Raw genomic sequence first — 15,011 nt, forward strand, 5'->3', positions numbered from 1 at the left:
AATTTTTTTAAAATGATTAGTTTGTTTTGAGAAGGTTTCTGAACAAAACCTGCAAATTAATACCAGGCAAATGATATATTTTCAATGGTCCAGATTACATACAAAATACAAGAGAACTTTTTGGAAACATATTCAATACAATAATGTATACATAATAAGTATTTCATAGAGAATAAGTCCTAACTAGTTAGTGTTTCAATGAAAAATGTAGCCCATTGCTCCCTAATGATGTTGATGTCTTTTGATGACAATGGTGATCGATCTATAAATATCTATAAAGAAAAATTAGAACAATTAGAAGTATTCATAAAACATGACAAAATGAAAATTTAAAATAAAAACTTTCAAAACTGTAAAACTTACTTCAGCCCACCTAGATACTATTTGTGAATTAACAATAGTATGCATTGCCTTCATTACATAATATCCGCACTCACAATTTCCTATTTGTTTATAAGACTGCAAAAACAATATAATAATTAATTTTAATAATAATGGTAATTCAAAAGCAAAATACCTTAGAAAAATATCATTATTAGAATAAAATTACTTACTTTAACAAATAACCACTGCATTTTCTTTTTCGACTTTGAACCCTTAAGTATATGATATCCTTTCATGGTCCTATAATAAAATGATATTATTATTATAGATTAAAATAAAATGTAATGATAATCAATAAATCAAAGTATTTTTTTTAAACAACTTACTTATCTAATAAATGTTTGAAGTCTGCAGGAGGAGGTTTATACAATGAACAAAAGCATAAAGATCTATTCTCCATAGGACAGATAACTATAAGTTGCCAATGAGCACTACATTGAGAAATAATTAGTAATAGAGAATACATTTTTAAAAATTTTATAATCAATTATATACAAGTAGACTTACTCATAAAAGTAAGGGGCCAAGTAAATATTTTTATTTGAGTCAAACATCAAATTCTGGATTTAAGCTTGTATTTCATCTGCCTTGTTCCCACTTTTTTGGATTGCTTCGGGTTCCAAAAATCCATAAATGTTATCATTCCCTTTATCCACACTCAACTTATGGATAAATCTACAAGGTTAGAAACAAACTTAGATAAAAGCAACAAAACAAAATTAAAACTAATTCAAATACTTATAATATCCACAACTGTAAAATTAATATGTTCAACATACAGTGCCCGTGTGTAATCTCTGATATGTCACTCTGACTTATATACAATGGTACTTTACTAGGTATTCCAAACACTTTAGGATCCCAAGGGATCTGTTTGGGTTGATCATCATCTTCCATATTTGCAACTAATTTCCACATTCTCTTTATCGGAGGTAGATTTCTAAAAGGGGTAAGCTTGCCCTTTGGTGTGGCAACAACATCCTATTCAAAAAAGTACAAAATATTATACTACGTTATAAAAAAATAACAATAAATTAAAATTAAATAATTAAATAACATACCTCCATAGATAAAACCTTCACCAACTTACGAGGCCACTGAAGGAAGGTATTTAGGGCCTGTCCTATAGTTTGAACCTCTTCTGTGGGCACAGAAACTCTAGCCTTTGGGTGTATAACATGCAACACTGAAACCCTAACCATATCATCTTCCATGGTTTGATGGTGCACAATGGACCCCAAGATGTGAATCCTCCCTATGCCCACAGGATCTAGTGATCCATCAACTAATAACTCACATTGATTAGATGTATTAGGGTTAATGCCAGTAGCAGAGGGATCAATAGCTGCACATGATCCTTTTGTACTCAAATGTTCAATAACTGGTTTTGTCACAAGAGTAGTCTGTTGAAACTGTTGGCTAAATGATTGCATATACTCTTGTAGCTGCCTTTGCATCTCCTCTTTCATTTGCCTTTGCATCTCCTCTTTCATTTGCCTTTGCATGTCCTCTTTCAAAGTTTCCACAACCTGAGACACCTTCAATTCCACCAATTGATCCACTGAGGTAGATGAGTGTGAAGTTGATTGTCGTCCAAAGTAAGTTTGCAAGTTATGACCTTTACCAGCTGCTCGAACCCGACCTATGTGCTCAGGCTTCCCAATGGCAACAGTAAGTATATCTTGTCGTCCATGGGAAACAAAAGATCCTTCTTTGGATAGTTGTTCTAATATCTCCTATAACATAAGACACATAAATAATTTAATAAACCTTTATCAATCTTACTATCATACTTACCATCTTGCTATCATATGAACAATAAAATTATACTTACTATCTTGCTAACAATCTCCTTTGCTGCTTCAGTTGTAAAATCGCCCGTTTTATTTATGCGGGCGAACTTCCATAATTCATGGCGCATGGGTGGAGATGGAGGATCACTAACAACAATGTCATCTTGGCTAGCCTGATGCTTCATAGCTTTCTCCTTCATGATCTTCTTCTTAAGTAATTGATAACCCCCACGAGACGTAATAACAGATGTTTCATTCTTTGCCTGAGTCTCTTGTGCCTTCTTTCTTTTCTTCTACAAAAGTAACATATAATAAGATTAAGGGCAAAAAAGAATATTCACAACTACACAAATGACAATGCATATAATTCTAACTTACCATAAACTCCTCACTCGTTCTAGAATCTATAAATGCATCCCATGTCTCTTGATCTATAATGGGGTTTTCATTACCGGGAAATTCTCCTTTCTTTCCCCCAAAAATATACTTGCTTGTGAGGGTGGTCTCACTACAAGAAAAAGTTAAATTTCCCACGGATAATTTCCCACGGACAAAAATCCGTCGAAAATTTCCCACGGATTTAGATCTGTGGGAAATTTCCGACGGAATTTCTGACGAATTTTTAAATGATGGAATTTTCGACGAAATTTCTGACGGATTTAAATCCGTCTGAAATTTCCCACGGATTTAAATCCGTCTGAAATTTCTGAGAGAATTTCCCACGGATTTAAATCCTTCTAAAATTTCTGAACAGAATTTCCCACGGATTTAAATCCGTCTGAAATTCCTGAACAGAATTTCTCACAGATTTAAATCCCTCTGAAATTTCTGAACAGAGTTTCCCACGGATTTAAATCCGTCTGAAATTTATGAATAGAGTTTCCCATGGATTTAAATTCGTCTGAAATTTCTGAACAGAGTTTCCCACGGATTTAAATCCGTCTGAAATTTCTGAACAGAATTTCCCACAGATTTAAATCCGTCTGAAATTTCTGAACAGAATTTCCCACAGATTTAAATCCGTCTGAAATTATTAAATAAAATTTAAGCCAATTATTTTTCAAATGCAACCAATCCTAATTGCATCGATACACACAACAATGTACTATATATATTTTCATTATTATATGGGTGTTTTCAAAATATAAATAAGATAAATATAAATCATAGTGTGAGGTATGACTTATATTATATTACCTATATAATTATATGTTTAGGTTATTATAAATTATAAACTAATTAGCATAAATGTGTTTTTTTTTACTTATCTTGAAAAATACCAACACATAACGTCCAAATTTAAGAATACCATATCTTTTCTTTAATTGTTAAAAATCACTCATCTCTTTGAAAATAACGTTATTAATTAAATAAGGGGAAAAAAAGTTAAATTATGTTATGCAAATATCATATATATGTATCTATCATTTATTTCTAAATTACATCCAATATTATGCATGTCATTTTCATGAAAACTTTCATTGATCTTCAATTTTGAAAATAAGATTTTTTTTCAATTCATTTTCAAAATTATTACTTAAATTTAATATATTTTTTAAATCACAATGTGCATGATATTTAAAATAAATTTCAAAAAAGTTAAAATAATGAAATAAGAGATCAAATCTCATTTAATTAATGATATTTGTATTAATAAATTATTTTCTCTTATTAGTATATAAATAGTATTATCTTTATGTGCCACTTAAATAAATAAATAAGAAAATTAATACTCACTTAAAAATTTGAGAAGAGATATACGTATGACGTTATTGAGAAAAACTTCAAGTAGGGGTTAATGGAATTTTTTCTAGATTAAATCTTCTTTATTTAAAACTTAAAATATTAAAGTTAAAATAATTACACTAAATAATTATTTTTGTTCCTAATAACTGATTGATTTAAAAATCTCTCTTTAAGTTGTAGTAATTTCTTAAATTTACATTTTATTGATTTTTGAATTTTATATTTAAGTAAATCAGTAAAATACAAAGTAACGAGTATAAATATGAGTATTTAAAACTTCAATGAATCTATATATAGAAAGTAGAGATAAAGACAGAGAAAATGAATGGAAGAAAAATAGTTAAATATATAGTTGTTTGATTATCTATAGTAATAGATAAAGGGAAATATACGTCATCTTGTAACTCATTTTGTCTAAAAAATAATAGATAATCATACCCTTAACTGATTTTTATTTTATCTATTCTAATTTTATTTGTAATAATATGATTATATATTTAAATAGTTTAATTTTAATAATTTTTTAAGTATATTTTTGTCTTTTCACTTAAAATATTTGAATTTCTATATTTTAATTTGAATTATTTTTTAAGTATATTTTTGTCTTTTTGTCTTAAATTTTTGAATTTCTATATTTTAATTTTAATAATTTTTTATTTCTATTATTTATTAATTCTTTTCTTTTTTAATGTTTTATAACATTATTAAAATTTTATAATTTAATTTATAATTTTATCTTACTTTTTATTTTATAAATATAATTTGGATTATTCATTTTATAATTAAATTAGTTTTTTTAAATTTTTTATGAGTTTACGGTCTAAGAATGTATTAAAACCCCTCAATCTTTGATTATTAGATAGCAACAACATGAATATTCTGATTATTAGACATTATGTTATAATTCTAGTGATCGTACTATATGTTATTTTTAAATTTGAACTCCTAAACTTTATTTGTTATGTATGACATTTTATTTTGTATGAATGAACTTGTTTTGATTTACATAATTATAATTGATTTAATAACTTTAAATAGGATAATTATTTAATACAATTTTGAATTAAAAAAAAATTTATAGAATTTTCCACGGATTTCCCACGGATTTATCCGTGGGTAATTTCCCACGGACTAATCCGTGGGTAATTCCACGGACAAATCCGTGGGAAATTACCCACGGATTAGTGTGACACCCTTACTACCCCAACACATATTGTAACTTTACAAATAAATGTTTTAAATCTCGGTAAAAGGGTTCACATGAGAAACTTCAAAAATCGTTCTTCAATAACCATAATAATAAAGATTTAGAAAATGAAACACAAGAGTTTACAAATTGTTTTCAAAATGATATTTACAATTCCAAATCCATATAAAAATTTTGTCCTAAAAGTCTTCTGCCCCGATATCACAATATCAGAGCATACCCCTAATTTAATTGTTGGCATTCTAGATGCCACTCGCAGCCAGATCTTCTTCACCTAAAACATCCACAAAATTGTACGGTGAGAAAAGAAAACATCTATATGTAAAGTACATACAAACACACAACATGTCATCTCATTATAACTCGATACTTAACAAAATATTCATAAACATTCTAATGTATCATAACTTTATCAATCGCGCATCATCATCACGTCACAATTTGCAATCACAACAATCATCACAAATCTTGCAATCAACCTTATGCCAAGGTCACGCCTATAGCATCTCTTGCCTAAGGTCGTTCCACCCCCAACATAAGCATGAGAAATCACACATCCTATACTATGCTAAGGTCATAATGTAAGGAACTACAATCACATCACAATTATAATCACATCAATCCATCACAATCCACATTAATCTTACAATTAACACTATGTCAAGACCACGTGACAACTGACACAAGTGATACGGGTTAATTGCCTCACTCATCCCACACCATGCTAGGGGTACGCTCGTCCTTGTAGCATCACTTACCCAAGGTTCGTATCATCCTTGGTCATTAGTGCGAGGAACCACAATCACATTACAATCCACACAATCTCTTGCTATTAACTCTATGCCAGGGCTGCCATATTTGACATAAGTGATGCGTGTTAATTGTCTCACTCATCTCACACCATGCCAGGGTCACGCTCGTCCCTGGAGCATCACCTCCCAGGGTTCGTCTCATCCCTGGTCATTAGTGTGAGGTACCACAGTCACAATTATAATCATATCCACACAATGCAACGATTTACATACCCATCGAGCAATTCACCATAAATACTCATTATAACAATAATATAACAATAATATAAAACTCAATTAATTCTCCAGTTTAATACAATATTAAATCAATAGAATTACCAATTTAATATAACATTCATAAATGAAATAATAATCAATAGAATTATCAATTAATATAATTTTAACGTAAACGGTAAAATCCCCAATATTTCAAAATCTAGCTCACAGGCACTTTTCTATAATTTCGTTCTCTCTCCCAGAGCATCATTTTTACAAATAAATCATATATTCATAAATCCTAAATTCATACAGAATCAAATAATGCCAATAATTTTTCAAACAGAAATAATTATAAAATTACTCATAATCCTAAGGGCTCTTCTTCTACCCAATTCCCTCATGTAACTCCACATATAAATAATCCCCTTTTCCCCCGTACCTAGATAAACAGCAGTTGAAACTACAACAGGGATCTCTTGGTCTCCTCCTCTAAGTGCCCCATGGTCTTTAGAGAGAAGAAGAGGGGAAGAAAAAAGAACAGAAGAGAATAGAAAGAGAGAATGAGAGATGTGAGAAAATGAGAGGTAAGGCCTCCTATTTATAGGAATCTGCCTCAACTGATCCGGAACGGCCCGTTCCAAAAGTGGAACGGCCGTTCTGGACCCTCCAGAACCAAGCAAAAATCTCAATTGGAACGGCTCGTTCCAAAACCGGAACGGCCCGTTCCAAAACCTAGCAGAACGGCCCGTTCTACTTTCAGAACGACCCGTTCTCCAACCGGAACAACCCGTTCTCAACTACGTTTTTTAAGCAAATTCTTTATTCCAGAACGGCCCGTTTCACTTTCGAAACGGCCCGTTCCAGGCAACGAATTGGGCCCACGGCCCAGTAAAAATTTGGGCTGTTACAATTAATCCGTGGGAAATTACCCACGGATAAATTCGTGGGAAATTCTGTGAATTTTTTTTAATTCAAAATTGTATTAAATAATTATCCTATTTAAAGATATTAAATCAATTATAATTATGTAAATCAAAACAAGTTCATTCATAAAGATTGAGGGGTTTCAATACATTTTTATAATGTAAACTCATAAAAAATTTAAAAAAATTAATTTAATTATAAAATGAATAATCCAAATTATATTTATAAAATAAAAAGTAAGATAAAATTAGAGAGATTAAAATTATAAAATTTTAATAATGTTATAAAACATTAAAAAAGAAAAGAATTAATAAATAATAGAAATAAAAATTTATTAAAATTACAATATAGAAATTCAAAAATTTAAGACAAAAAGACAAAAATATACTTAAAAAATAATTCAAATTAAAATATATAAATTCAAATATTTTAAGTGAAAAGACAAAAATATACTTAAAAAATTATTAAAATTAAACTATTTAAATATATAATCATATTATTACAAATAAAATTAGAATATATAAAAGAAAAATCAGTTAAGGGTATGATTATATATTATTTTTTAGACAAAATCAGTTACAAGATGACATATAACTTTATATTAAATGTGAATTTTATAAATTTAACCGTTAAATTAAAAATCTTTTACTCTTAAATCATATATACAAAATGTTATATTAATCGAAGATGATTTCTTATAAAACAAAATTAAATCTGTTGGAAAATTTATATTATCGATGAGAAAATTTTTGTAGGAAAAGCTATATTATTGATGAAATATTTAAGACAAATTTATATTTTTCGAAAAATGTAAGAACTGGTTTTAAATTTGATATGAAAATATTATGATATTATTAGATAAGATTTTAAGTTAGTATTTTATTAATGGTTGATAATTAAAAAATAAAACAAGGATAAATACATTTTTTGAATTTTATATGTTTGATTTAAGATAACTTACAAAATAACTCTTGGTAAAGTTATTCCGCTCAATAACTCATGGTGTGTGTTGAATTTTATCTAACCAATTAATTGTTAAATTAAAAGTTATTAAATTTTACTAATAATTAATATAAAAAATTAATTAGTTTTGAAATAAATTATTTGCTAATTAACAATATAATTGAAACATTAATTATTTTAAATTATTTAACTAGAATCTTATTGACAATTTACTATATGATCTTAATATTTTTGTATAACTAATATCTGGTTTTAAATTTGATATGAGAATATTATATATAATTAGATAAGATTTTAAGTTAGTATTTTATTAATAGTTGATAATTAGAAAAAAAAAAACAAGGATAAATACATTTTTTGAATTTTATATGTTTGATTTAAGGTAAATAAATATATTAAATTAATTAATAATTTATTTAAAATATTAAAATTTAATTTATAAGTATGTAATAAATAAATCTTTATAATTTTATAAATTATATTATTTATAAATTATAAAATTAAATAATTTAAATTATAATTTTAAATAAAAATAAGTAGATATTACTTATAAAAGTAAGTAGATATAGATAAATAATAATTAAATATATTATTATTATTGTTAATTATTATTATTTGTAATATAAAATTATTATATATTATTATTATAGTACAAATATGAGATTGTATATTTGAGGATGACTTAAATGAATTAATTTGTACAAGTTATACTGACAACATACATATAAATTTCGGTAGCTTACTCATCGGAACTTCACAGTTAAGCGTGCTTGAGCTGGAGTAGTACTGGGATGGGTGACCTTCAGGGAAGTTTCCCAGAAATTGCACAAGTAAGGATAAAACACGCTAAACAATGAAATATCGTGAAATAGAACCCTTGAGAGGCCAAATATGAGGGTTGTTACATTAATAAATTTATTAAAATTAAAAAAATTATAATTTTTGACCAAAAATTCCTTGAGGGTAATTTCCCACAGATATATCCGTGGGTAAATTCGTGGGTAATTACCCACGGATAAATCCGTGGGAAAATCCGTCGGAAAGTTACCCACGGATAAAAATCTGTCGGTAAATATTCCAGACGAGCAATTTACCGACGGATTAGTGTCCGTCGGTAATCCATCAGAAATGCACTATTACGCACGAATTTTTGGCATTTCCCACGGATTTTGACCGTTTGTAATAGCGAATTTTCTTGTAGTGTCTTATATGCCCTCCACCTCCCAGTCACAATAGAGAGGATCTTCCTTCTCATCCTCTCTGTGTTGGGAATGTCCCAAGTTTCCTACATTTACGATAATAATGAGTTAATACATGTTGATATTCTAATCATGTTTAATAATGAAAATGTTGAGTCAAAAACAAATTCGCAGTAAATTGTGCTCTTGAGAACAACATGATGTCCGGTTGAAAACACCAGAACACGATCTTCCAAGAAAAAATCACATTGGCATTATTTAAAAGCGAAAGTTGATGCAAACATATCATGCTGTTACTAGCAATCAGGAAGAAGAATATCGATGGAAACACTCTCCATCGCAATTTGCAATTCACAATTTAAAATCAGGCCGGTTCCGTTTCAGCAGCAGCAAAGCGGGATTCACAATTTGATTATTCAGAAACGCAAGCAGAGTGGTAGAAGCAATAACACAAACGAGTGGTGGGCATATAAAAAACGTTGTTATGGTGTGTGAAATGTAGCATAAAGTGGGAGAAAGTGAACTTACGGATATTACGGAGCAATTGTTTTGATACAGCATCGCCGCTTCAGGAATACTCTATAAACCAATCTTCTTACATTACACCAATCAGGGAGAAAGTATCGCCTATCTTTCTACAACCCTCTGAGAATATCACGGCTAGTTTTAACATATCATGGACTCAAGGTCATATAATATTTATATGGATTCTTAATTCTTTATATTTATTTACAAAAATGCCACGGTGACATTTTTGTAAATAAAGTTACAACTTTTAAGATCGGTCATATTTTAGCCGATTTTAAAAGTACTTTTAAGATCAGCTCAAATATGTCCGATCTTAAAAGTTTTAACTTTATTTACAAAAATGCCACCGTGGTATTTTTGTAAATAAAGTTACAACTTTTAAGATCGGTCATATTTTAGCCGATCTTAAAAGTACTTTTAAGATCGGCTAAAATGGAACCGATCTTAAAAGTTGTAACTTTATTTACAAAAATGCCATAGTAGTACTTTTTGTAAATAAGATTATAAATTTTAAGATCGGTTATATTTTAGCCGATCTTAAAAGTACTTTTAAGATCGACTAAAATGGAACCGATCTTAAAAGTTGTAACTTTATTTACAAAAATGCCATAGTGGTACTTCTTGTAAATAAGATTATAACTTTTAAGATCGGTTATATTTTAGCTGATCTTAAAAGTACTTTTAAGATCAGCTAAAATGGAACTGATCTTAAAAGTTGTAATGTTATTTACAAAATTGCCACTGTATTACTTTTAAGATTGGTTTTCTAATAACCGATCTTAAAACCCCGATCTTAAAACTAATTTTTGTACTAGTGATACATATATAATAATGATAAAAAGAACGTCTTATTGAGTTAAAAATCTTTAGAATTAAAACAACAATTCCAATAACATCAAAGTAGAGAATTCACATTCATCAACTTTAAAACATGATCAAATGCGAAAAAATAAAATAAAACATAAGTTCTTCCAAAATATAATAATGAAATCCTAACTACGCCTAGCTATGCCCCGATGTCACATATCCTATCAGAGCATGACCAACTGAAGCCTAAGCCTCATCACTAACATCCTCATGTTGATGATCACCTGTAACATAATTTAAAACACATACAAAGGACAACAAGAGAGTGAGAAACATCTCACTCGGTTCCAAGTGTAGAAATAACGATTAGGTAACACACACAAATCATACAAGCACAGTCATAGCTACACATTATTTAAGTACAAATTCCAATTATACATACAACAGTAACACATGCACAGTCATTCATCATGCAATGATCTCATGGACTCGATTCATAAATGCATGTGGCACCAGTCACGTGTCTCATAATCACATTTCTCATCATTTCATCACTGGTGACCCAAGGTACACCTTGTTAGCTTGTTACATCACTTGGTGACACAAGGTACACCTGTTACATCACTTCGTGACACAAGGTACACCTGTTACATCACTTGGTGACACAAGGTACACCTGATTAGCTTGTTACATCACTTAGTGACCAAAAGGTACACCTGATTAGCTGGTTACATCACTTGGTGACCAAAAGGTACACCTGATTAGCTGGTTATATCACTTGGTGACTAAAAAGTACACCTGGTTAGCTCATAAATGCCAATGATGCATGTCACACATTCACAATTTCATTGACTCAACATTTCACATTTCACATCTCATCATATCTCATGTCACATTATTTCACAATGTCATATCACAGGTCATATGTTCACCTTTCACATTCTCACATCATATTCACATAGTCTCATATAAGAAACTTCTCGTAATCATATACATCAAAATAGTATATAAATCATACAAAGAACTTATTCAAAACATGAAGACATCATCAACTTTACATATAATGCCTCAAATCATCCATAAATCATATTCCTAATTTTACTTCACAGGGTTTCCCAAAAGAACCCACAGAGTACTCTAATTCATATCAAAACTTATCTATTTTCAAAATTAATCTCATATTCATACATCTCATTCAACAAAGAGTACAATAGAGCAATCAGAAAGCAAAACAGAAAACATTCATATTTTGCCTGTTTCTCATAGCGTTTCCCGTAGGAACCTATAGAGCACTCGAATTCATATCAAAACATATTCATTTTCAAAATCAATCACATATCTACACATCACATCTAACAAGAAACCCAACATAACAATCAGATGGCAAAATAGAAAACGTTCATATTTTGCCTATTCCTAGAAGCATGCATCAGGCAAGGGATTGGGGGCCAATCCAGCTACCCAACAATTATTCCCACACCTTTGAGCGAGGTTTCTCACTCCCTCTTTACCTGGATAAGAAGAAGATGAAGCTAGAGCGGAATCTGGTTGATCTCCTTCTCTTGGTTCTCCTTGGTCTCTAGCGAGTGTGTCTAGAAAAAGTGCCAGAGTGATCTATTTATAGATTTTAGGAGTGGCTAGAAAGGCCCGTTTTAGATCCGGAATGACTCGTTCTGGATCCTTTCATCATGTGGAAAATTTACATCTGGAATAGCCCATTCTCAAACTAGAAAGGCCTGTTCTAGAGATGAGTTTTAACTCACAACGTCCAGATTTGGAACGACTGGTTCCCAATTAGGGTTATAGGCCATTTTGGTGGTTTGGAACGACCCGTTCCAATTTGAAAACGTCCTGTTCTAGCTAGGCTACCAAAATTAGGTCTTTTTAGTAGTTTGGAATGGCCTGTTCCAATTTGGGAATGGCCTGTTCTGGCTACTAATAAATCACCTCAATAAATCTTATGAAAATTATTAAATTACGCTTCATAAAAGTATGAAAACTGGGGTGTTACACCTTACTCCAAGGATCAAGTTCTTCAAAGGTGGCGTGAGTTTTAAGGAGGATGATGAGGGAAAGGAAGGATTTGGAGGTTGGGTAGAAGGTGTTTGATGAAAGGCTTGGGAAAGTGCACTCTAGGGTTGGCTCACTTCATGGTGATGAAGGCCACTTTTAGGGTTTTTCTCTCAAGGTGAAGATGGTAGGGTTTGGCTGAAAATAGCCAAGGGAGACTAAGGAAAATATCAAGGCTCAAAGGCTCACACTACTAGAAAAATTAAAAATAGAGGTAACAAAATCCGTCATTAAATATTATAAAATTCGTCACAAAACAAATTAGTGACGGAATTTGTGACGAAACTGATTTCGTCACAAAAATTGGTGTCACAAAATATTTAGTGACGGATAATTTCAGTCCATCACAATCAGTGACGGAATTAAGGCATCACAAATTCCATCACCATTTTTTAATATTAAATTTTCATAAATTAATAAAATTCCGTCACAAATTGTGACGAACTTAGTGAGGGACTTTTTTCTGTCACAAATTTGTGACGGATTTACTTCATCACAAATTTGTGACAGATTAACTCCATCACAAATTTGTGACGGAATTTGTGACTCTTATTAACGCCACAAGTTGAGAGGGATGTTGGCCTTTTAAGAGGGGTCTATTTCACGACATTTTACTTTTTATCGTGTTTTATCCTTACTTGCACAATTTCTGGGAGACTTCCTAGAAGGTCACCCATCCCTATATTACTCCAAGTCAATCACGCTTAACGGTGAAGTTTTGATGAGATAAGCTACCAAAATATATATGCATGTTGTCAGTATAACTTGTACAAATTAATTCATTTAAGTCATCCTCAACTATACAATCTCATACTTGTACTATAATAATAATATATAATAATTTTATATTAAGAATAATAATAATAATAATAATTTATTTAATTAATATTTATTTAGTTAAATAATTTTAAAAAGTTAATGTTTGAATTATATTGTTAATTAGCAAATAATTAATTCCAAAGCTAATTAATTTTTTCTATATTAATTATTAGTAAAGTTTAACAACTTTTAATTTAACAATTAGATCAATTAAATTCAACATACACCATGAGTTATTGAGCAGAATTTTTTTACCAAGAGTTATTTCGTAAATTATTTGACTCCTCCACTCTTTATCTCTCTCTCTCTCTCACAGAGAGAAAGGAGGTTTATAGTAATACTGGTGTAACTTTTACTAAGTATTAGACACTGCTTAATAACTTTATATTAAATGTGAACTTTGTAAATTCAAGTGTTATATTACTATAAAAATATAATAATATATAATAATTATATTACGAATAATAATAATATATTTAATTAATCTTTATTTATATATACTTACTTTTATAATTAACAATCTACTTATTTTTATTTAAAATTATATTTTAAATTATTTATTTTTATAATTTATAATAATAATATAATTTATAAAATTATAAATATTTATTTATTCCATACTTATAAATTAAATTTTAACATTTTAAATAAATTATTAAATAATTTAATATATTTATTTATCTCAAAACAAAGATATAAAATTCAAAAAATATATTTATCCTTGTTTTATTTTCTAATTATAAACCATTAATAAAATACTAACTTAAAATCTTATCTAATTATATCATAATATTTTCACATTAAATTTAAAACCAGATATTAGTTATACAAAAATATTAAGATCATATAGTAAATTGTCAATAAGATTTTAGTTAAATAATTTATAATAATTAATGTTTCAATTATAATGTTAATTAGCAAATAATTTATTTCAAAGCTAATTAATTTTTTTCTATATTAATTATTAGTAAAATTTAATAACTTTTAATTTAACATACATCATGAGTTATTGAGTAGAATAACTTTACCAAGAGTTATTTTGTAAGTTATTTCCTCCTCTCTCTCTCTCTCTATATATATATATATATATATATATATATATATAAATATAAAGAGAGAGAGAGAGGAGGGTTATACTAATATCGCTATAACTTTTACTAAGTATTACACATCGCTCAATAACTTTATATTAAATGTGAATTTTGTAAATCCAACCATTAGATTAAAAGTTCATATCACTATATATGTTTATATCAAATTTTGTTAAATTTGAACAACAACGTGAAGGTAATCAAAATGTTCATATTTTAGTATATTTTGAAATGTATATATTACGTTAATTTTGTTTTATAAGAATGAAGTATCAAATCAACTTGGATTAATATAAAATTTTGTACATATCATTTTAGAGTAAAGAATTTTCAATTTAACGGTTGGATTTACAAAATTCTCATTTAATATAAAGTTATTGAGCAGTGTAATACTTAGTAAAAGTTATACCGGTGTTATTATAACTCTCATCATATATATATATATATATATATAATTTTATGGACCTTTA

The sequence above is a fragment of the Cajanus cajan genome, chromosome 3 (assembly GCF_000230855.2).
Source record: "Cajanus cajan strain Asha chromosome 3, NIPB_CcT2T_4, whole genome shotgun sequence".
Classification (NCBI taxonomy): domain Eukaryota; kingdom Viridiplantae; phylum Streptophyta; class Magnoliopsida; order Fabales; family Fabaceae; genus Cajanus; species Cajanus cajan.